The following is a 25,775-nucleotide window of genomic DNA, read 5'->3' on the forward strand; positions in this document are numbered from 1 at the left end:
CCACCACCATCCAATCCTTGTGAAAGCATCAGTCCTTTAAATACGCCTCTGAGTATAGCTGTGAGCCCTAATCCACGAAACAGAGCCTGAATGTACTGGAACTATAGCTCGTTTGGAATTAAGCTATCCGGTTAGAAACGTGACCATCTACCATGGAAAATATGCAATGACAGCTGGAAGAAGTATACAGAATTTTAGTAGATTGAATTTTTTGTTTTCATCATTTTAAAAGGATAGGCATAACATTCTATTTAGATAGGGCCTGCATAAAAATGATAACATTATTCAAATGGCTTCAGTGTTCGAAACACCCAGGAATTGTATTCACCCACTTAGGGTAAGAGATTGCTGCTTTCCTCCCTCTGAAGACCCGAACGTCTCTTTAAAATTCGTGAGACTTGCTTTGTTTCTAAAGAAAAGTGTATCCGAGAAGGAAAGATAAAGAATGTGCTATTTCCCAGCACAAAACCTACGTCCTATAGCTCTTTTAAGGTCGGCACAAGGTTTTAAATAGTTCTAAACAGGGCTAGGAGAATGCTTTTGATCTACGCAAACAACAAATGCATCGAAACTTCACCAAAAGGATCTGCACTGTATCCTGAATATCAGATAGAAAAGGAAGCATATGATTAATCCAGAAACTTCATCAGGAAAAGGGATGCCACACACCTATAAGACAAGAAGTCTTAGCTTCTGAACCATACGATGAGCTCACCAGTCCAATTGTAGAAAGGATGTCTGGAGGTTTGTAGGACATTTCAGATGGAAGGAGGGGGCTCAGCCACTGGATATATTTCACCTGGAATCATCTACTGTTTAGCCTACTGCTGACATACTGCCCGAATAATCTATCACTAAAACGTGTACTGGAAGCCGAATTGAACATAAAAAGTTTCACAGGGTCTTTTCCTCATTAAAGTTTCTTAAGAAGGGAAATATTTTGTATCTTTGGTAAAGTTCAAATGTCCTTTCATCAAACCCTCTTACACCTGGCATCATCCTCTTATGTGAAATTTATCATTCAGAGAACATGTCAACTTAGAGATTCGGCGGCCTTCCAGGCTGGGAAGTAATTCATCTGTTTGAAGAACAAAGTGTCAAGGAAGCTACGTGGGTGATGTACTCTCCTCTGCGTGAGGTCTTGAATGAACGAAAAAAAAAAAAGAAAAGAAAAGAAAGTAAAATAAAATAAAATAGAACACTATTCTTATCCACCATTGTGGGATACAGCTGGCAGTTAACAGCATCACTCTTTGAAAACCAGCTTAAGTCAGCCAGTAATTAAAGACTCATTATTTAGTAAGCGAAAAGTACGCAGAATTTGGGAATTACTGCTGAATTCTATAAATGCTCTGGGTACTTCACAATGCAGGCCACATTAAACCACTGCTTGCTAAGAGGAAGGAAACACGTGGAAATAAACAAACGGCTTGTGTAAGCCAGAACAGTGTTCCGAAGGATTCAGTCAGTGGAAGTGGTTCATGTGTCTAATCCAGTCCTCTCGTTGCCAACCAGCCCGAATCTGGCCTGAACCGTCGAGGTTATCACCTGGATAAATGGTGCAGACCGGGAAGCAGAACAACCAGGGGGGTGGATATTATCTCCTCCCCTTCCACCTCCCTGCACCTCAGTTTCTTCATCTATAAGTGGGGATACTGAGCATGGACCTCATAGGGCTATTGTGGGAAGTGAGAGAGCTAAGAAAATGAATTTGTAAACGTTAATGCCAAGAGTGGGCACAAGAAAACAGAATGGTGTCTGTGCATGCTGAACCCTCCTGTGTCAGTTATGAACACACACAGGTTAGTTTTCAACTCAGCGGCCGGTCCTTACAGCCAATCAGTTTTTCTTAGGACTTGGCCAAGTATCCAGAGACTGCTATCAGATGGGCTGCTCTCTGTGAGAAGGAAGGAAAGGACTGAAATAAATCTGACAGCAACAGCAGGATGTAAGACTAAAGAGATCCGGTATGATTGTCCTTAAAACATATGTTGAGCGACTTGAGACCCAGGAAACGGTGAGAATAAGAACAGAAAGGAACACCACGCTTAAGAGATACCGACTATCGCTGGTTCCATCATGACTGAAACTGTTAGGGGGGGGTGACTGGGTGGCTCAGTCGGTGAAGCGGCCGACTTCGGCTCAGGTCACGATCTCGCGGTCCGTGAGTTCGAGCCCCGCGTCGGGCTCTGTGCTGACAGCTCAGAGCCCGGAGCCTGTTTCAGATTCTGTGTCTCCCTCTCCCTGACCCTCCCCCGTTCATGCTCTGTCTCTCTCTGTCTCAAAAAATAAATAAGCGTTAAAAAAACAAAAAGAAACTGTTAGGACACAGGGCATAAGCACGTTCAACTTTCCTAGATGTTCAAAGTGGCTTCTACAGGTCGTGACTGTCAGACTTTCATTAGTTGATGACATAGGTTTTAATTTATAGGTCTTGGGCAGGCAGGGAGGTGGAACATGTTTTTCATATAGTTATTAGCTATTCAAGTTTTTTCTTCTATAAGACGCCCACTCATTCTTCTACTATTTTGCCTTTCTAAATGACATAGAGGAGGTTGTTTTTTTTTTTTTTTTTAATATTCTGGATACTGATCCTTTATTGGTATATATTTTAAATTTTCTCCGTCTTTCTTTCTCCACTTGATTGGTACCTTATGAATCGTAGCTTTTCCTTCTCCATGTGAGATAATAAAGACGTTCTTCTGTGTATTCTTCTAAATGGCTTAAAACTTTTTTTTTAACTTTAGATCAATTCATCTGGGATGAAGCATGGGGTAGGGATGGAATTTGTTGCTGCTGTTCCTATATAGACAGCCAGTTATCCCAGCCCCGTGCATTGGGCAGTCCCTTCACTGCCAGCTGTTGAGTATCAAGCTTCCATACAGACCTGATTGTTAGACTAAGCTAACAACCCCCAAATTTCAGTCATTTAACATAACAGAAGTTTCTCTGTCAACCGTGAATCATCTCATACAGGTAATCCGGATGATCTGCTGTGCTGGGGAGCTCTATTCCAGACAGGGACTCGGGCTCCTTCCATCTCCTGCTTTTGCCCTACCCTGGGTCTCTCAAGAGACATTAACACGCAGCTGGGGAGAAAATGAAATGTTCATGGAAGGATTTTATGGGTCAGGCCTAGAAGTGGAGTGCATCACTTCTGCCATGGGCCCACTGGCTGGGGAACGTAAGCTCCGTTTACGCCTAGGAGAAAAGGGAAATCATCTGGTGAACGCCTATCCACTCTGCCTCACGAGGCTCCATTTCTGAACCCTATATTCTGTTTCATTGATCTCTTTGTCTCTCACGATCCCAATACTACACTGATTTACCATCGCGTGAGACAAGGCTGGCACGCTGAACCGGTACAAGACAAGTACCTCCGATTCTGCTCGTTCACTTTACAACGGTCTTGACCCAAATATTCTTGACTCTTTCTCTTGCATATCAATTCTAGAATCTACTTGTCAAGTTCCAAGAAAAGCGGTCAGAATTTCCAACAGATACAATTAAATCTTTTTTTCTGAACTGCAACCAGATCAAAGGAAGAATGCGCACAGATTTCACTCAAGATCAGCAGACATACGCTGAGCTCCGAGTCTACCGTGGGTGGCATGTTAGATGAGAGAGATACAGAGAAGGCAGAGTTCCGTGAAAAAGCAAATACCACATCAGTGGCAGTACTCCTTAAGGGGCAAAATTTGTGGGGATATTTGGAGTTGCAGCAACATCGGCATTTAGCGGGTAGGGCTGTCAATACCTCCGTTCAGGAGACATGTAGAAATGTAGGAGACCACGGAGAGCAAGGGCTAATAAATGCCAGGTGAGGGGTACGACGCAGGGAGAAAAGGTAACGTTGTTCGTAAACAATCACACGTCATCAAGGGAATCTCCCTATGCCATTCTTAACTTTGTTATGTTATCACCACTGAAGTCTGCAGGTGTTCCCCTGATTGCAGTAACTAAAGGACAAAAGCCTGCTATTTCACTGCTGGATGGTGGCCATCTTTTGCAGATATCCAAATCATCATATCATCCACTTCCTGCTTGGAAGGCAAGATCGCCTTCATCAGAGTGTGAGAATTTGCAAGGTGTATGTTCTGCATGGTTACAGGATCGAGCTGGGTCCAGTTGCATTTATAAACCTAATTGCACTGTATTTTTCTCTTTAAACCACCAGGACAACTATGCTTGGTCAGCACTAAATCCTAGAAGAAAGTGATTGCTCTCTTCTCCCTCCAGGACGGCTCCTAGAGTTCATTACCCACAGTGCTTACATCCTTGAGCTGGTGGATCAAGTCCATCAAACCTTCATGGAGTTGGATGCCTACCTCACACCATATGCAAAACCTAATTTAAAATGGATCAGGGCACCTGGGTGGCTCAGCCGGTTCAGCATCCGACTTCAGCTCAGGTTGTGATCTGGTAGTTCATGGATTCAAGTTTCACATCGGGCTCTGTGTTGAGAGTTCAGAGCCTGCTTCGGATTCTGTGTCTTCCTGTGTCTCTGCCCTCCCCCGCTCACACTCTGTCTCTGTCTCTCTCAAAAATAAATAAACGTTAAAAAAAATTAAATGGATTGAAGACCCAATGTATGCACTAAAATTATACATTTTTTAGAAGAAAACACAGATGTAAATCTTAATGACCTTGGGACTAGATAATAATTTCTTAGATATAACATCTAAAGCACAAGTAACTCAAGAAAAAAATAGATAATAAGATTTCATCAAAATAAAAGCCTTAGTGCATCAAAGGACACTATGAGTAAAGAGGAAAGACAGCCTACAGAATTGAAGAAAATATTTTCAAATCACTTATCCGATAAAGGTCTAGGATCCAGAATAAAGATCTATAGCTCAACAATGAAAAGACAAATAATTCAATTAAAAATGAACACAGAATTTGAGTAGACATTTCTCCGAAGAACATATATAAATAGCCAATAAGCACATGAAAAGATGCCCGACGTCTTTAGACACTAGGGAAACGCAAACCAAAGAAACCACTGTAAACCCACTAGGGTGGCTATAATAAAAAGCACAGACAATAGCCAAGTCGGGGGAGACGTGGGGAAACTGGAACCTTCCACACATCACTGGTGGGATTGCAATGTGGTGTAGATGCTCCGGGTGATATACTCTTGTACAAGTTCCCACACGAGGAGGATGATACCTAATCCCTCCCTAACCCCCTTCACACTTCTCATCTACTCTCACAAAATCGGGCGTACATCTGATCTACTCCGGTCCTACAGGACAGACAGTGGAAGACACATGCAATTCAGGCCAGAAGAGGCTGCACTAAAGGCAGGCACTGGGAGGAGGAAGTGTGAATGTTTAGGATACCTGACGCGCCCCTGCCAAGTAACGGGTGGTACCTATTCAACCTTCTCGAAAGGGTGACTCTGGCTACGACTGAGGTCAGGCTGAGATGTTAGAGTTTCTGATCCATATTCCAATGTGCTCTTTCACTACTTCACCCATTGGAATGCCAAGAAGTTAACCTGAATCTTAAAAAGAAGAAAGGACGGCAATGAGGGACAGACACTAACCAGACCGGAATGAGGTTGTTAAAAGGAAGGCTGTAGAAGGAAAGCAAAGTCGTTATTAATACTATCAGGGCATTACAGCCAAACTTTAAGTGACATGTTTCATTGATTTTGAATATTTATACATATTATAATGATTATACTACTCTCTTCACTGATTTTTTTTTTTTTTTTTTTTTTTTTTTTAACAATCCCAGGCAATCAAGTTGTATCATGTTCTGGCTGCATGATTGCCTAATTGATGCATATCTGATTGATTTAGCAGCAGTTATCACCTGGTGGCAAAATTTAGTTTAATTATTAACGTACCAACTGAATGTTTTATTTCCCACCTCCTGCATATTTTAACCCAGGTGTATGTTTCATTTTGTGCGTTAAAGAGCTAAAGGAAACCCGCTCTCTTGCGATTTCAGCAAGGCTATTTCTTTGTCAAAAGGAAGTAGACTAAGCCTTCCAGGCTCTACACTAGGCAGGGGTCCCAGGACAAGCATGGTCCGGCCCTCATATACCTTCCGGTGGGGGGGGGAGGGAATGACACTCACACCCCAAACACATGCCCAGACAGAAACGCCAAGGGGCAGAGCTAGAGGGAATCTCAAGGGTGAAGGAGAATGGGTGCTTGGGGACAGCCTCCTGGAAGGGGTGACACTTAATCACTTCCCTCAGCTGCACACTAGCACCTCACCTCTTTTATTCTTTCTTATGAACAACATCATCATTATTCTAGAAACTTAGGATGGGGTGCCACAGTCACCTTTGAATCTCTCTTTCCCTTTTATCAACCAATGCAAGTCACTGTGCTTCCGTTTCCATTCTGGACTTCAGATTTAAATCCCCTCTCTGCTCCTGTGCCTTCCCTCCCCCCCCCCCCCCCGCCCTACCCCCAGCGTCTGTCCCTTGGCACTTCTTGGAGAGACAATAGTGTCAGGTCTCCTCCCCCCCCATCACCCCCACTCAGTTCACCCTCCTCACTGTGCCTTGTTATTCTTCCCAAAGCACAAGCATTTCAATGCAGTCTTCCAAGTAAGTACCAATGCTCTCTGGCATTCAAGCTCTTCCACTATCTGGTTCCAGCTAGCTTTCCCGCCTTACCTCCCGCATCAAGAACAGTATAAACTGCAGGCAGGATTCCCCAGGGCACTTCCTGCTCTGCCATAATCAAGGCTGTGCTCGAGAAACGCTGTATGAATGAAGAAAGTGCTCGGTGCCGATGTGTCCCATGGCCAGGGCTTCCTGTCATAGACGCTTCTTTTTCCCGACTTCTGAGCCCGCAGCCTCTCAAAAAGTTCCATGCTCGCCCCAACGGCTCCTGCGAATGTAGTCGCACTGAGCATGGCCACGTTGGGCATTTGTTGCTTAAAGGGTGGGGGTTGTCTATGGTGTGGTATGGTGGGCTTTGAGCATTTTTGAAAACAATAAACAGAAAGACAAAAATCGGAGCTTAGGCAAAATGGGTGAAGGGGAGTAGGGGGTACAGGCTTCCAGGTGTGGAATGATCAAGTCACGGGGATGAAAGGCACAACGCAGGGGATAAGCCAATGGTACTGGAATAACGTGGTGTGGGGACAGGTGGTGGTGGCACTTGTGGTGAGCAAGCACAGCAAAATGTATAAACTTGTCAAATCACTGTGTTGTGCACCTGTAACTAATGTGGACCATATTCAAATGGAAACACTTTCCTTTAAGTTAACATTGTCTTTCTGCCTAAGCACCACTACCCTTCTCCCCAAGAGAGGGTACCGTTTACCTAATACTTCTCTAGATCGCATTGCAAATTTTGTTTTAGTCTCACCTTAAGCGTTAATCTCTGGGTTTGATCAGGTTTGAGAGGCTGACAGTTAAGTGGTTAAGACCACCTGGGTTCAAATGCTGGAGCCACTTCTTACCAGTTGTCTGACTTTGGACAAGTTGTTTACCCTCTCTGTGCCTCATTTCTTCATCTTTAAATTGGGGGGGGGGCGGGGATAACAGCAGTACCTACTAATTAGAGTTGTCATATTATGACAGTTATTACATGTTTAGAACAAGGTGTTCAGAATAGCATGTGGCACATATAAGCACTCGGTGAATGGTATCACTGAGGTCTGCCCACTAACCCAACACGGAGCCTCATTTGAAGCCCATCAGCCCCATCAGCCTATCCCCTCCTCCCTCTTTTTCCAGCCACCCATCCCTTGCGGCTTCCTATCTTTCCAAGGCTTTAACTGGGATCACTTCTGGGGGTCTGGCTCTAACGAGGAAGCTCTAGAGAACGATGGTTCCTTCTATATCCATCTTTCCCCAGGAGCCTAAGTCCTAAGGAAAGAAAGACACATAGGGTACATTTCACTACTCCCTATTGACCTAGAGCAAGTGCTTACTTCTTACTAAGCCAGGAGGTGGCCTCAGACTCTTTCTCAACACAGCGCTCCAGGAGGCCAGTAACTTATTCCAGCCCTAGACCAGAGGACACATCCTCATACACTCAGCATCCTTATGAGGGCGTAGGACACACTTCTGGAGGTCAGGGGCTAGGTGGGAAAGGATTCCTCTGGGTCCACAGGAACTTCCTGGATTCCTGCTGCAGGGACCTCAGCTCCCGAGCTCTTCCGGCTGGGCTTTGGCAGTAAGATAACAGGAAGAAGAAGGAGGGGGAGGAGGAGGAGGAGGAGGAGGAGGAGGAGGGGAAGGGGAAGGGGAAGGGGAAGGGGAAGGGGAAGGGGAAGGGGAAGGGGAAGGGGAAGGAGAAGGAGAAGGAGAAGGAGAAGGAGAAGGAGAAGAAGAGTACCATATATAGCCTAGTCATGACACCACAGGCTCTTCCCAAATTCAATACCAGATTTGAAACTTACTAGTAATAATCTCTTTGCAAATTTAATTAAGCCTCTTTTATGAAATGGCTTATTTATTTGTTGGCCCTCTGTGAATCTGAGAATTAAATGAGAAAGTGCACAGAAAGCCCTTTGCAAAGTGTCTCGTACCCAGTAAACGTTAGTTGTCGTCAACAGCGGGAGCATCAGCATCTGTAGAAGAAGCTCTCTTATCAGCGGATTTCTTCGAGCTCCCCATCTAGCCCACGTGACACCAAATGGCACCGCTTTTTAGGAGATCCTGTTCCATGCGAGCCCTGTGGAAATACCCTTGAGACTTCCCTAACCCTCCCTCTCACCTGCAGAAGCAGATGGCATCTGTAAGTCGTGAATGCGGACATCGATGGCTAACCTCCACCTTCACACATTCCTAAGGCTCCAGCAGTCTCCCCAGGGCCCCGGGACCAGGCATAATCCCCCATGTTTTCTTCTTTGGACAGCCGTCACGACTAAGTCATCACAGGAGAAGAAACATACCTCTGTCCCCCCAATTCTCTATCCCCCCGCTGTCCCCAGGCATTCCAGAAAAGCTTCACCTTGTCCTTCTGGAGTCCATACTAATACACAGCAGAGAGGGTCCTCTTTCCTATTTCTTCTCAGGAAGTAGGGGGAATATGGGTGCAGGTAAGCTGATAAAATGAGATGCATAGTTTTACAAACGTAGGCCTGGTGAATGTGACCCCTGGGTCCCCATCTGAGCGATCTGCGACAGTCTGGAATGTGGGCAAGTCTGTCGGTCCTTCAAAGCCTGGTTAAGTGCCACCTTCTGTATAGTATCTTTTCAACTCCCTTCTAGGTAACAGAGCTACTCTACAAAAGACCCAGCTGGTTAACAAAGAAAGCAAAGGTCAGGGGTAATAAAACCATCTCTCTTAAAATCACAAAAGTAACCAAGGAAGGTGAAAGCCAGCACCACCCAGCCTAGGACTTCTGAGCTCCCAGCACATAAATGACTCAAAGCTTACTTTTAATTTGAGAAATTCTCTTTAATATTTACCAAGGCACATTCGCAAAGGAGAGGACATCGTCAAATATTGATGGAGGTTAGTTACTTAAAAGACCGAGGGCTAATATATGACATATCGAGAGACTTTTGGGTAATTAAAAGCAACTTTTTCCATTCCTTTTTTTATATCAATTAGTCCAGTTGTAACAAATCCCTTTTCCCTATCTGAAGTGCTTAAAAGCTTGAGCCACCGCCCCTGAACGCCCTGGTTCATCACTGTGTGAATCTTTTAGTAGTTAATACCTTGGGGAAAATATTTAAACTGGAGCATTTTAATTATATACTTAATATGGGAGTTGTTAAAAGATAAGCGCATCTGATTTGAACTCAATTTAAATTCTGCTGAAGTTATTAGTACGGTATAAGAAATGATAGAAATGATCAAGGGCTTCTGTATCAGCTTTTATTAATAGAGCAATAAGAAAGTTTAGGTGTTCCATTTCTACAGCTCAGATTTTGTGCTCTATTGTAGTCGCCTTTTTTGTGTCACGGATTTAATTAGCTGCTTCGAGGCACCTGAGGGCCTCATGGATTATTCCATGTCAAACACTGCTTTAGTGAGCCCCAGTTTGGCAGCAACCCAAGTTCAAACCAGGAGAGACCGAGTCCAATGCCGAAAAGTGGCTCACTGCAACTGAGACCCAACCTCCTCTCCCATATATTTACAAACACTGTAGGGACTGCTGGAAGGAGCCGGATTGTTCCATCTAGCCAGGAGTTTTTGCGCTCTTCAAAAGAACCATTTCTTTTTTTTTTTTCTTTTTTTTTTTAACATTTATTTATTTTTGAGAGAGAGAGAGAGAGACAGAGCATGAACGGGGGAGGGGCAGAGAGAGAGGGAGACACAGAATCGGAAGCAGGCTCCAGGCTCCGAGCCATCAGCCCAGAGCCCGATGCGGGGCTCCAACTCACGGACGCAAGATCGTGACCTGAGCTGAAGTCGGACGCTTAACCGACTGAGCCACCCAGGCACCCCCAAAAGAACCATTTCTACCTAGTAGCATCTGGGGAATATGAAACCTTTCAGGGAGAAGTAACTGAAGAGCCTCTTGGGAAATGAACAGCAGAGTGGCTTTAAGGAGGTGTGTTGGCAAGCACCATAATATTCAACACCTGGACTCCAAGAATTTTCTCCCTCCTCCTTAGAGCTAGAAAACTCCCTCTCTCCCTTCAGGGTCCGTGAGGATAGCCATCTTCCTTTTTTTTCCCCCTCTTTCAACATGCCGGTTGTGTCTCTCAACAACTTCAGGGCACTTTCTGTTTAGCCCAGAGTTTTCAACAGAACTGTCCACATCTTAGACCAGGGGAGTCTTTGCTGTGCATTGATTGTAGGATGCTTAGCAATATTCCTGGTCTCTACCCACTGGATCCAATAGCACTTTCTCTCCCTGCCCATCCCTGTACTGTGACAATCAAAAATTGTCTGCAGACATCGCCACATACCCTCCAGGGACAAAAACCATCTCCAGTTGAGAACCACTGCTCTAGCTGAAAGACTAAAACATTTAGGCAAAATATACTACTTACCTGTCTTGGTGGAAGACGAAATCAGTAATATCTAAAATCCTGCTGGGTTAGCGTGATAACTAATTCTTTAATAATTTTTGATTGGAAATTTCTGGTTAACCCTTTAGGCCAATGAGAACTGTATGAATACACTGTCTTTGATATTTAAGAGTATTTTAACAAAGCTCACCTGCTTTTCATGTATATTACTCTGATCAATTGCATTCAAGATTGAGAAGCTGGACTGAAATCTTCCTGATGCTGAAGGCCTCAGTCCAAAACCTTGAATCCCCAGTTGCTGTACTAAAGTCCAAATAAAAATATCTTGAGAACATAAATAGCAACTGATTTCAAATGAAATTGCATGGGGAGGGGCACCTGGGTGGCTCAGTCGGTTAAGCGTCTGACTCTTGATTTCAGGTCATGCCATGATCTCATGGTTCATGGGTTTGAGGCCCACATCAGGCTCTGCACATGGAACGTGCCTGGAGTTCTCTCTTTCTCCTCTCTCTCTGCCCTTCCCTCCCCCCCCCCCCCACCCCGGTCACACGTGCATTCTCTCTCTCTCAAAATAAATTAAAAAACTTAAAAAATTTATTTTCTTGGGGGCACCTGGGTGGCTCAGTTAAGCATCTGACTTCAGCTCAGGTCATGATCTTGCGGTTTGTGGGTTCAAGCCCCGCGTTGGGCTCTGTGCTGACAGCTCAGAGCCTGGAGCCTGCTTCAGATTCTGTTTCCCTCTCTCTCTCTCTCTCTCTCTGTCCCTCCCCTGTCCACACTCTATCTCTCTCAAAAATAAATATTTAAAAAAAAGTATTTTCTTAAAAAAAGAAATTGCATGGGGGAAACCCCAATAGGAGACAAATGGTGATGCTCTTTGAGGAGTTTAAATCATCATGGTTATTGAATAGAGAGGACGTCACTCCTTATAAGAATCCCACTAAGAAATAAACACTTTTTAAAGCACTAAAATTGCTGGACTTACAGAACAAAACAAAAGAAAGAGAGTTCTCCTTTTCTTTCCTATGGCTGCCTGTGTGTTTCTGGCTATTGCCTTGGATGAAAGGGGACTACGGTCACTGAACCCCAGGGGAGGTGCTGCTACAGCATTGAGAACATGGCAGTCCTGAGTCAGCCATTACCTTTTTTCATCTGTGTCCTCCTTTGTAACATCAGAGGAACAACCACCACTGGGACCATCAGACCATGTGTATCATATCTCATGCACCGTAAGCACTAAATAAATGGCAGACTCCCCTCTCCATGGTTCTGAAAAACATTATGCTCATTCCTTAGTTTAGGAACACAATCCTCTTCCTGAAAGTCTTTTCTAATACAAAATTTCAAAAGTTGAAAGAGTCCTAGTTCCATTCTTTTTTATGGGTTAAGCTATGTCTGGTTCCTGCTGTCCCCACCATCATTCATGACAAAAAAAATCTCCGCTATTTAAAAACTTATCATAAGATCATTCAAGCAAACATCATCCAAACTGTTTTTGCAAATTATCATAAACAACCTAATAAATGTACTTTATAACCCCTTTAAAGCCTTCAAATCTTGTGAGATGCAAGCAAAGATTTAAGTTGGCCACTTTCCACAGGGAAATCCCTTGTGGAAGGTGCCAGCAGCCTCCACACTAGACCCCAAGGCAGGGAAGCCAGGCCTGTCTCTTGCTTTCTGGATTTTAGGAATCTCTGACATTCAGCTTGTGCCCCCATGAGCTTCAACTCTTGTGCATACTCCTATCCCCCTCTTTGGGTCCTCCAACAGAGGACTTGTGCTACTGTGTTGTAGCACAACAGTCTTGTGCTACAGAATGGTGAGGGTGCCCGCCAGGCACAGACAAACACCCAGGGTCTCCCTGCATCTCTGGGGGGCTGGGCATCCCACCATCTGCGCTGGGTCCCGCTGTCAGCACACAATCATGCCTTCTCTCCATATCAGCCCCCAACCGAGCAAGGACCAGCTGATGAGTTCCCTTAAACTTTTTGTTTTTGTGGTTAAAAAAAGATCTAGAAAACCGAAGAATGTTTGTAAATAGAAGACCAAGTATAAATATTATTCATGGAGCTTAAAGTTCATAAATTAAAGTTTATAAGAGGAAACATTTTAACCAACAGTAAAAGCTGGATTCTTCATTAGTCATAACATACAGCTGAAGAAAACAGAATCCTGAGAAAGCTTCACCTTAATTAAGGGTCAGTAGCCGTGGGCCAGGTAGGTATGGGGAATAATGGCTGGAACCTTCTTTGTTTTCCAGCCTGAATGGTAAGACACCATAGGCTGTGCACTCAGAAAGGAAAGGATGGGCCGGTCTGCAGCCTTGGGGCTTAAGCCAGATATGGAATAAATTGTTCCCTAAAATATTTATGAAATTCAACACCTGTCAAGGTCTCCTTCCCTAAGGAGGCTTCTGGGGAAGTGCTAGACAGCAGATAGGGACAAAACCCTGGGCCACTCCATTTTTTTTTTTTAAATAGTGGCAAATTCTGACCATAAATTTAATCAAGGTGTGCATGGTGAGCAGGATTCTAAGACGTTTCTCAAGACCTCTGGTCCCTGGAGTGCATTCCCTGCATAATCCCCAGGATGGTGAATGTGATAGATTCTACTCCCATGACTAGGTTATGTTATACGGCACATTGGCCATTAGGAAATGGAGATCATCTCGGTGTGCCCGACCTAATCACACGAGCCCTTTAAAAGCACAGTGTTTTCTCCAGCTGGAGGCAGAAGAAAAAGTCAGAGACTCAAAGCATGACAAGGGCTCAATACATGGTTGATGGCTTGGAGGTGGAGTGAACCTGTAGCAAGGAATGAGGGCAGCCTCTGGTTGCTGAGGGTAGTTCCTGACTGAGAGCTGGCAACAAGAGGGGGACCTTAGTCCTATACCTGCAAAGAAGTAAGTTCTGTCAACAATTGCATGAGTTGGGAAGTGGATTCTTTGCCAGAGCTGGGAGATGAGAACTCAGCTCTCTGCATACTTTTTTTAAAAAATATTTTTTAGTGTTTATTTATTTTAGAGAGAGAGAGAAAGAGAAAGAGAGAGAGGTGGGGGGCGGGGGGGCGTGGCGCACAGAGGATCCGAAGCAGGCTCTGCACTGATAGCCGTGAGCCCCAGGGCAGGCTTGAACTCACGAACTGTGGGATCATGACCTGAGCCGAAGTTGGATGCTCAAGTGACTGAGCCACCACCCAGGTGCCCCCGGACACTTTGATTTCAGTCTTTGAGACCTTGAGCAGAGAACTCCACTCTGTCATATGAGAGCTAATAAGTAGGTATTTTTTTAAGCGGGTAGGTTGGTGGTAAGGTGGCAACAGGCAAACCCCTACAGACTACTAGTGTATCCGCTGGTCCAGCCTGCTACAGAGTGGAGGTGGCCTCAGGAGAAGAGGCAGGGACAGAGCAGGACCACCTCGGCCACGGTGCCCCACATGGACTTGCGGAGGCAACGCTGACCCCCTGAAGCTGGCAATCCTAGTAGAGAGCACACATAGACCAGACAGTCTCAGAGAAACGTCTCAATCTTTCCGAACGTATGTTTCCTCATCTGTAAAATGGGTTCTAGCACAAACTTAAATAATCTAGATAAAGCATCTAGCAGACTTCCTGACACACAGCAGATATCCAGTGAAGGCTATCTTCTTTCTCTCTTCCAGTCTCTTTGCCATCCTCCTCGTTGTAAAACACAAAGCTAACCATTCCCCAGTTTCCAACCATTCAATGATTCCTCACCTCTTACAAAGTAAAATCCAAGCTCCTCAGGAGTTCAAGGGCCACCCCCTCCTTGCATCTTATGGCCCAACAACACTGGACTAGTTATCATGCTGTGAATATGCCATGCTGGGTTGTTTTTTGGCCTTGTTGCCTTGAAATAAGTGGTTCTTTCTATCCAGAATGCCTTTCCCACTCCCTCCCACCAGGTGAACTCTGCTTCATTCTTGAAAACGCAGCTCGGGCATTACAACTGTAGTAAAGCATTCTGGGCAGGCTGCAGACAATGGTCCTACCAACTTGCTCTGACGTACTAAAGCCCTCTGCACACCTATCTACACTTGGACTTGCTACATGGTAGTGTTAAGGAGTTTGACAACAGAAAGCCACCGAAGGGTTTCATCAAAGGAATGACATGGTCGGGTGTTCATTTTTGGAAAGATCACCACAGTAGTGGAGCCGGAACATGGGTTTGACCGGGACAAGACCAGAGGCAAGAAGCTAATGTGTAGCTGTTTCAGTACATCAGTGAGATGGACTCAGGGTCACAGTGAAGTAACACCCATTGTAAATACTACTAGGGTACGTCAACTGTTCTGGAATAATGACCGGAGAGCCTCGTGGGAAGAAGGCAACTTCAGGGAGGAAACGTTTAGAAGCAGGTGAGAGATGTGGAAGTAGGATCACTGGCCTGAAAATACCGGCTGGCATAAGTCTTTTTTTTTTTTTTTTTAATTTTTTTTTTAACGTTTTTTTTTTTAATTTATTTTTGAGACAGAGAGAGACAGAGCATGAACGGGGGAGGGTCAGAGAGAGGGAGACACAGAATCCGAAGCAGGATCCGGGCTCTGAGTCGTTAGCACAGAGCCCGACGTGGGGCTCGAACTCACGGACCGTGAGATCGTGACCTGAGCCGAAGTTGGACGCCCAACCGACTGAGCCACCCAGGCGCCCCTGGCAAAATCTTTAATGGGCTGCCATGTGCTCAGGAGCCCTGATTTGGACCGACGCTAAGTCGCGATAGGATCCTGAGTGAGTGTGAGGGAAGTTCATTTCGCTATAGACAAAGCCAATTTAGAATCGATTAAGACTGGAGCAGATCATGGCAATCACAAATGACCTACACATCCTTCCACAGTGGAGGTACTGTTTGTTTTTTGCAAAGTGTCACACATTTTGAAACACCGGAATTCAGTCTTCTCTTTCTTTCCTTCTCTGGTGTTAGCAAATGAAATACCGGTCTATTCTGTTCAAGACATTCTCAGAGCCACATACGAGTACAGATCTGAAAAAGACCTCGGTAAGGAAAATATAATGGTGACAATAAAAGGTACTTCCTTCTTCACCCCCTGTCCAGGCCCAGCGGTGGCCCTCGCGGCAGTCCCTCCTACCCTGAGCCGTCAGCGCTGGGGCTCAGGCTCACCGACCTCCTCCTTCAAGAGCTGGCACCAAGGTCCACTTCAATGCCTCAATACCGACCACTGTGCCTCCCAGGGAAGCTGGCTCAGGACCAGATATCCCAGTGTTGGCCACCAGATTCCTGCTCCAGAGTCGCTGTCTGGCAGACACAAAGACACAGCCCTACTATCACTTGGCTCTCCCTTGTTCACTGCCCCTGACTACCACCTTGATAAACTCTGTAGACAGCTGGGACACCCAACAAGAACATTTCGTTTCTGATTTATGGCTTGATACTATGCTAATGCTCCAGTCCCCTTCCAAGAGAAGGCCTGTCACTGCCCAGCCACCAAAGCCTGGAAGAAACAGGAGCCAATATTAACTGAAGAGCTAATGCCTGTCACACACTCTTATGAAGCACCTACATGGATAAACTCAACACGTCATCTGCTCATTTTGCAAAAAGAGAAACTAAGGCTGGGTAGTTTGAACCACGTCACATTACAAAGGTAATAAATGTGGGGGCTCCTGGGTGGCTCAGTCGGTTAAGCGCCTGACTTTGGCTCAGGTTGTGATCTCACAGTCTACAGTCTGTGGGTTCGAGCCCTGCATCAGGCTCCATGCTGACAGCTCAGAGCCTGGAGCCTGCTTCGGATTCTGTGATTCCTCCTCTCTGCCTCTCCCCTGCTTGCGCTCTGTCTCTCTCTCTCTCTCTCTCAAAAATAAATAAAAAAAACAAAGGCCATATATGCAGATTTAGCATTCACGTTCAGGTCTGTCTGACCCCAAAGTCCCAGTTCTTTGAACAGTTCAACACAGCCTGCACAGAAACTGAAGGTGGCTGGGCCTGGCAGCTATGGGTTCTCCATCCGGCTATCACTGCCCGCACCTGGAGTTCTCCTCCTCTCCCGCCGGCTCTGGGCTCAGGCTGACAGCTAACAGATGCTCTGCCTCCCAGACAGCAGTTGTGATTCCAACACATCGTGGACCTGTGCTCCTCTGTCTTCTTCAGATCCCAAAGGGTAAATCTTAGGATTTTAAAAATTTGGTCCTTAGAGATGTCTTGAATTTCTTACAGTGTCACTTGGCCTTTGATCTGATCTTCTAGACAAAGTGTGTAGCCATCACAGAACCATGTCGTCAAATGAGCCAGAAGAAATTTAGAACCAATGATGAATATGGGTGCATTCTTTTTTACCCATGTGTGGAAACAGTCAGAATTCCAATTCTGGGATGACAGTTTGACAGATGGACCGGAGGGGGGCTGCAGGCAATCCTAATAAAACTCATCTAACAGAGGAAGGAAATCCTGACTTAATCTTGTCGGAAATGAAAAAGCCCCAGGATTAATCCCCCAAACAAAGGCCCGGGGTGGGGGTGGGGGGCTTATCCCCTATCCTTGCCCCACCCCGTCCCTTCTGTCTCCACTCCGCTCCAGAGATGTGGTTCCCTTTACCGGTTCTGCTTACGTGTGCCTCCAGGTATGTGTGCAATTATGGTGGTTGCATTCAGAATATATTCACCTGGGAATAGCTTAATGCCAATGCAAGGGTACACAGGGAACAGAAATTATTTCGTTGGTAAGCTAGGGGACACTCAGAACTTGGCATCTCACAGGGGGGGAAAAAAAAAGCAAAGACCATATTTAATTCAAGTAAGCAATTTTGTGGAACAAAACCCCACAACTTTTCAAGTGGAGGCATGGGCCATGGGTATTATAACTTTAAAACCACTGAGCAGGGGAGAGAGGGAGCAACAGGAAAGCAAGTAGCCTGTGATTACGTGGTCTGACTCCTGGCTCAGCGGGCAGTTTTAGGTTTCGGGATCAACGGTACAAAAAGTTGAAAACATGGCACAGTGAGCGGACGTGGAGGTAATACGAGCTGGCAGTGTTTTCATATTCCGCGAAGTGCTCCTCTATTTTCTTGTCACAGGGAAGGAATCACTGGTGCAAACACAGAAAGCTAAATGGACTGGATGTTTAGAAGAGGTAAGAGGCACTTACTTTCAAACCAGGACTGGAAAATTCTTCTCAGAAGGAAAATCCCACCGCCCCTGTTAATGAAGTGCGGAGAAGGCTAAGCACTTTCGACGTGTCTAGTGTCCCCAAAGCAGCAGCCAGTGGGCACGTGGCCCCAGTCTTCCAGAGAGGAACCCTCAGTGCCACCAAGACTTAACCACAGCACGTCAAGTCAACCGGACTGCCAAATACTTCTGCCCGTTCCTGCATAAAATAGTTCTCGAATCCGTTCTTCCCTTCCATCCCACAGTCCGGGTCTGGGTCCAAGCCATTCTATCTCTGGCTTCATGTTTGCTGTTTGTTTACTCATTCATTTGCTCCCTCGTTCATCTCATTCCATAGACCCTCCTCTGTGTCTGGGGAAGACCACAGAATACAAGACTCGGGGGAACCAAACATACAGCAAGGAAGACATTCCACATACAAGAACGCTTGAAATTACTCCCAGGTGGACACAATTACATTACAACCCCCCCCCCACCCCCAACTTTGTCTCCACCCAAATTCCCTATGTGCTCTGTTTCTTTTCTAGAGCCTGGCTCGCCTTCTAACAGGTGATAGCATTTCTGGGTTTATATGTTTATTTACTTATTTGGGGGTGGGGTGGGGCTCATCCTGTTAGAATGTAAGTCTGCAGGGATGTTGTCTGTTTTGCTCACTGATACATCTCAAGCACCTAGAACCTGGCCTGGCTCATAGAAGACATCTGTTAAATATCTCTTGAATGGATGAATGAAATGGTAAAGCCTATGGAGTAAAAGTACAAGAGATTTTGGAAAAGAGTAACTATAAATTCTAGCCTAATCTGGGGGTGGGGAAGGTCTGGAAAGACTCTGCAAGAGCCACATTTACACTGAAATGTGAGGGATGAGGTTAGCTAAGTGAATAGGCTGGGAAGCATTCACGCAGATAGGGGAGCATGTGCAAAGGGGTGGGGTTAGGGTTTAATGAGGACAGAGTTTCAGTTCTGGAAGATGAAAAAGTTCTGGAGATGGACGGTGGTGATGGTTGTAGAACAGTATGAATATAATTAATTTTACTGAACTGTACATTTAAAAATGGCTACAATGGTAAGTTTTATGTTATGCATATTTTACAATTAAAAACATACAAGCAAACCAAAAAGCCTCAGCACACCCCAGGTGGTAGGCGTCATTATCCCAGTTTCACAGGTGAGAAAGCCAAGGCTGAGTGATATTAAGAGACTCACCCGAGTTAAGTGCAGAGCTTGGGTGTTAATTTTATGCCGAATCGTGTGGTTCGTACTAACTGGGCCAAAAGATCTGGTGTTCTCTCTGCAATTTCTGACACAGCCTCACACACACCTTTAAATTATAAATCACCATCTGGTCACTTTCTTCTTTTTCCTCACTTAGAATGGTCAGTGAAAAGAGGGAGCATCTCATGAAGTTCAAGAGAATCCGTGACCGCATGTCTGATGAACACACACCGTGAGACACACGCTGACGTTATCTGTGCTGCCCTGGAGATTAAAGCTCGGTCCACACAGACCGTCTGCTAGGTCTATAGGGCTCTCACATCATCTCAGCACTGAGGATTTTTTTTTTTTTTCCACAAGCAGGTGTGAAACTGGAATTCATGGACAATAAAACAATTAGAGGGGGTACCTGGGTGGCTCAGTCGGTTGAGCATCCGACTTCGGCTCAGGTCATGATCTCACAGTTCGTGGGTTTGAGCCCTGCATCGGGCTGTGCTGACAGCTCAGAGCCTAAAGCCTGCTTCAGATTCTGTGTCTCCCTCTTTCTCTGTGCCCTTCCCCTGCTTGTGTGCTCTCTCTCTCTAAATAAACTTAAAAAAACATTAAAAAAATTAGAATTTCTTGGTATTAGAATTTCTTTCACTAAGAAATTTTCCAACATCATCTCCAACTTGTTCATCTGGAGACTAGCGAGGCCAACGCTGACCAATAGTTTTTCAAACTAGGAAGACACAGTCAAACGAAATGTAAACTACAATTTCTGAAAACCACCATCATCCCCTGCCCTCGGGAAGGGAGCGGGAGGAGAGAAAAGAGAGAGCCTCCACATTACTGAACACCATGCCCTCCCTCTAGCCGGTTGCATTGCCTCCCTGGGGAGTGGATCCCAGTGAGAGGCTCACAGATGATTTGGATGCAAAGTTCAGCCAATGCGGGAAAGAGAAAATGACTGCACGATTTCCAAAGACGGATGAAAACAATGGGACAACTCTTCATTTTTCGAGTAAATGAAAAGTATATTGTTCCAAACAGCTGTAATCAACAGCACTGTTCTGAGGCCATGAGGTAGGCGTGCGGGTAGGGAAGCCCACTGACTCTCCTGTTCGAAGTCACCCAACCAAATTCTCTGGGATTTTGGTGACGGAATACAATGCGCCCTGGGCAAGAGCTGATGTCCCACAACATATTCCAAGCGTTTCTACGTAAACATTTTTTCCTCTTCCACTGTGTAGAGTACTATTTTGCCACCTGTTTTCCCCTCTCCGTTTCTGTAACAACCTCACCATTGCTCTTGCCCAATTTCACCGCTGGCAAACCCAAGGGCCCTTCAGCAACACTCACTCAGAAACTTGTTCCTGATGAAATGAGTGTTGGGAGGGAAGAAAGCCATAGCCAGGTGCTGGGTGGGTTCAGCGTGGTTATGTCTGTGGTTCTCTCTCTCTTAAGAGAACACAAGAGATGCTCGCTCACTGCTTGGCGGCACAGCCTGGAGAAGTCCCGGATTAGCCGGCTCTTACCTTGTCCCTGGGTCCCAAGGAGTGTGCAGTGTGAGACTGGAGCTGACAGAGCCCTGGGGGCTTCTGGCTCCGGAGACTCTCTTTTGGGGGATGCTGGAGGACCTAAAGGACCTAGGGCCAAGCAATGCTAGTCTCAGGGCACTCCCAGGCCGGTCCTTTCTCTTCCCAGTTTCCATTCTCAGCCTTTCGTTCCGCCATACGTCCCCGCCTACCAGACCCTTCCCTGCACCTTGTCCTCTGTCAGCCACCCAATGGGTCAATACTTGCAAAATCTCGGTCATTCCTGTACCATCTCTCTTTGCTGCACTATTATTTACTGAATATTCAAAAAACTCATGTTTTAAGAACTTAAATACATTGTTATAATGGATCTTAGATCACCACATAAGCATACCACTATTGTTTTCCATAAATAGAAGGTAACTGCTCAGGGAAATGCTAATAAGACTATATTAAAATCGAGCTCTATGCCTGAGGCGCTCTCTCTCTCTCTCTCTCTCTTTGCTGAAAAGATTATCAAGTGTTACAGGGGTCTTTAGAGAATGGCAGCAGAAATGAGGACTTTCTCCTTGATTAATGATAAGGACAGAAGGAGAACTGACACAGGGATCAAGTTCTCACAGTTGAGAGTCCCTGTGATCTAACGCAGTCGGCGGTTACTCAAGGCCAAGCTTTGAGAAACACTTCCCTTCCGCACCAGCTCTGCTTAGAACACACTTTGCTTACCCCAAACTGATCTCTTCCAAGGATTCCTTTTTCCCTGCAGCCTTCTCCACCTAAGTGCCTACTCTTCTGCACCCAGACTCTAGGGAGTGGAGCTGGAACACAGATTCGTCATCTCTGCTGTCCTCATTCCAACCTAACCTCCACCGACGTCCTATAAATTCTCCCCTCACCTGAGGCTCATGACTGAGGGGCCACCTTTCCTTGTCCCAATAATCCTGTCCCACTACGATGACTATTCCCGCTTATTCATCAGAACATTGGCATCTGGCTCATCTTTTAATCCCAAATGAAGCCCTTAACAGGATGTTTCAATCTCCAAATGAATAATACACCCAATACTCTAACCTAGTAGTTCCTTTCCATCTCTAATCCCACTGACTTTTACTTTTAATCTACCTCATTCAACTTAACCACAGTCAAGCACCACACCCTGGAACTAATCCATATCAGATTCCATAAATCCCAATATCCTACACCCACAAATTTCCACCCTTGCGACTTTTTCCTGCCCCTAACCTCGCAAGAGTTTCAATGGAATCTCAGGGTCCCGTTCAGTCTCCCTACCCTTACATTTTCGCGCAATCAGCCTCTTCCCGTTTTTACCGGCTTTCCTGCTTATCCTAGAATCCGTGGCTGAAAACAAGAACTGTTCCATCGGGAGGGTCTTCTGCTCCACCATCCCATCGTCACTGAGCCCCTCCTCGGCAAAATCCGGCCCTAGATCATGAATGTGATTCTCCCTCTCTGCTCTTAGGCTGCCGGAGGAAATGGCCCGGCCATGTCTGTATCTTTATTAGAGCCGCATTAACACTGTGTGTCTCCGACTGTAGGAGGGCTGTCAGCACTGGTCATCTGCCCATCCACCGCCTTCAGCACGTATTCCAAAGTTTTGCCTCTTTCCTCAAGCCATCTAACCTCAACAACCCTCATCGTGCTGTGAGACTCACCCGTCAATTGGGAAGTTGAGGTGAGTAGGCACATAGGACTTCAGCAAGCGTAAACCTGTCTGTGACTACACCCATCCTCAAGTCTGGTCTCAGAGATTCAGAAACCCTTTCTTGGAATCAAGGCCAAACCGTCCACATTGTTATTAATCCCAACCGCTATCACCTCCTTTAGAATAGCATTCCATCAATCATCCCAGGGCTTTTCAACCCTGCTGTAAATTAGGATCACCTCGGGAGCTATAAAAATTTTATGGATGTCTGAGCCCTACTACCAGACCAGCTGAATGTGAGTTTATGTTTTTCTTAAGCAGCATCCTCCCCACCTCCCCCAGCCCAGGTGGTTCCAATAAGCAGCCACAGCTGAGAACCTCTGGTTCGTTCCTCACTCTTGTATGGTCAGCACGCTCCCTTCCCTGGCTTCCTGCCCCAAGCTTATAAATATTCTCAAGTCTGGTTTATTGAAAAGAACATCTTTCCTTGATGTTGAGACTTCAAGGCTTTAGTTCTTAAATCTCTTGAAAGAGTGGCCCCTATTTCTGCTCCTACCAATCACAGCCTGGTGGTTTCCCACGTGTCCAAAGCTCTGAAAACGTAAGCAATCAACAGCCTCCGCATCCCCAAACTCAGGAGACACGTCTGTGTTCATCCTCCTGGGTCTCTATGCTGCATTTGCTGCTGTCACCCCCCTTGATGCTCTGTCTGCCCAGGGACCTCTGTGGCTCCACTCTGCAGGGCAGAAAAAAGAATTCTTCAGAGACAGGGATGATGATTTATTCATTTTTGCATCTTCAGGGCCTGGCACAAAGGTGCCCAATAAATGTTGATATGAACAGAAAGAGAACCAGCATGGCTTCCTAAGGGGTCTCTACACTGGAAACCATGCAGGGACAGGTTGGACGATAACCAGGATAACGGTATCAACCAAACAGATAATTCAGAGACAGAAAAGGACACTAAAATAATTATACGGTGTTCTTGAAATATTTATTACCAAAGAATCAGTTTTAAATTATCACATAGCCCTATTAACAGGATAGATTAAATGTGATATACCCGTAAATCTGAATACTACTCAGCAAAAAAAGGAATGAAGTACCAACACATACTATGACACAGACAGACCTCAAAAACATTATCCTTGGTGAAAGAAGCCAGACAGAAGAGATGATATATGGCATGGGTTCACTTATATGAAATTTTCAGAAGTGGAAAATTTATAGAGACAAAAAAGTAGATACCTGGCTGGGGGTATAAGTGGGCACGGGCGATCTTATGAGGGTGACGAAAATATGCCAAAAGTGGATATAGTGATGACTGAACCACACCGTAAATTTACTAAAAAAAAAATTACTGAATTGTACATTTGAAATGGGTAAATTTCATGATATGTGAAATACACCCTAATAAAGCTCTTGAAATTAGGTATATTTTTTTATATTTATAAAAGTTAGAACTGTTTTATCAAAAACTACTTTCAAAAATGAAATGATTTATTATCAAAATGACATATATCTAAGATATGTTATCTAAGATGACCACCACATCGAATGGGGCACTGATGTGAGCAGACGTGAACCGCAGAACGCCTCGCAGACCAACACCCCCTTCCAACTCAGAACTGGGCTGGTCTCTGGGATTAATGCAGCTCCAGAGCATAAGGCTACCATGCCAGCCCAACACCCACAGTTTTTCCTTCACTTAAAAAGTAAACATCTATTATATACTAGGCACCATTCTAGCTGCTAAGGATATGAAGATGAGTAAGAAAGAGTCCTTGTTCTACAGAGGCTTGATAACTTGCAGGACAGAAGAGCCCTAAAACAAATGCAATCAGAGGCAAGATGTGCTGTTTTAGAAATATGTACTGAGCAGGTAGGGGTTTGAAGAGAGACCGAAATGTCAACTCTACCTATTCATCCAAGGGGATGTGACCCCAGAAGGACAAGAGGGTAGGCGCTTGTTAGGCATTGGGCATGTAAATCCCTGTCCCTGCAAAGTGAATAGATCTACCCTATGACCCAGCAATAGCACTGCTAGGAATTTACCCAAAGGATACAGGAGTGCTGATGCATAGGGGCACGTGTACCCCAATGTTTACAGCAGCACTTTCAACAATAGCCAAATTATGGAAAGAGCCTAAATGTCCATCAACTGATGAATGGATAAAGAAATCGTGGTTTATATACACAATGGAATACTACTTGCCAATGAGAAAGAATGAAATATGGCCTTTTGTAGCAAAGTGGGTGGAACAGGAGCATGTTATGCTAAGTGAAATTAGTCATAAGAGAAAGACAGATATCATATGTTTTCACTCTAATGTGGATCCTGAGAAACTCAACAGAAGACCAGGGGGGAGAGGAAGGGGGGAAAAAAGTTACAGAGAGGGAAGGAAGCAAACCATAAGAGACTCTTAAAAACTGAGAATAAACTGAGGGTTGAGGTGGGGGGGGTGAGAGGGAGGGGAAAATGGGTGATGGGCATTGAGGCATCCTGTTGATGGGCATCCTGTTGGGATGAGGAGGGCACACTGGGTGTTGTATGGAAACCAATTTGACAATAAATTTCATATTAGAAAGGAAGAAAGAAAGAAAGAAAGAAAGAAAGAAAGAAAGAAAGAAAGAAGCCACACCCAAGTAAAGGACAAATTAATAGATCTTTACAAATGAGCCATTTGTTGACAAAAGAGAAGATTAAGGTGTTGAATGCATCTCATTTTCGTTTAAAGTTGCTATAGAAATATGTCAATTATATAGACTAGAAAAGAGAAACTGACAGTGGGAAGTGGTTTGCTTAAGGTCGCACAGAAGGTGGCAAAGCCCAGAGCTGGGAACAGCCTCCAGATATTCTAACCCAGGTCTGGGGCTCTTTCAACTTGGTGAAAGTTCTTCTCCTTTTCATAATTTCAGATTAGGGCAACTGCATTTATGTTAAGTTTAAAACTATTTTCACTTTTTCTTCTCTCTTTTGCCAATAATTATAATTTTAAAAAATGCAGTGTCTTTTCAAAAGCTGGTAAGAAGAGAAAACGGAGTTGTGAGGCATCCCTTGTGATTTAAAAGAATTACAATTTTCTTTTCTGTAAGTTTCGATTTTTTTTTTTAATTTTTTTTTTTTAACGTTTATTTATTTTTGAGACAGAGAGGGACAGAGCATGAATGGGGGAGGGGCAGAGAGAGAGGGAGACACAGAATCGGAAGCAGGCTCCAGGCTCTGAGCCATCAGCCCAGAGCCCGATGCGGGGCTCGAACTCACGGACCGTGAGATCGTGACCTGAGCTGAAGTCGGACGCTTAACCGACTGAGCCACCCAGGCGCCCCTGTA

At 45.1% G+C, this 25,775-nt stretch overlaps 1 protein-coding gene across 2 annotated transcripts in view; it reads right to left on the reverse strand.

The window, feature by feature from the left end:
- Window positions 1-25,775, reverse strand: part of MTUS2 (microtubule associated scaffold protein 2) — a 371,219-nt gene that overhangs the window by 172,894 nt on the left and 172,550 nt on the right. The gene's annotated exons all lie outside the window — the stretch shown is intronic.

The sequence above is a fragment of the Panthera pardus genome, unplaced genomic scaffold, assembly GCF_024362965.1.
Source record: "Panthera pardus isolate Hobbes unplaced genomic scaffold, ASM2436296v1 HiC_scaffold_1, whole genome shotgun sequence".
In the NCBI taxonomy this organism is placed as follows: Eukaryota; Metazoa; Chordata; class Mammalia; order Carnivora; family Felidae; genus Panthera; species Panthera pardus.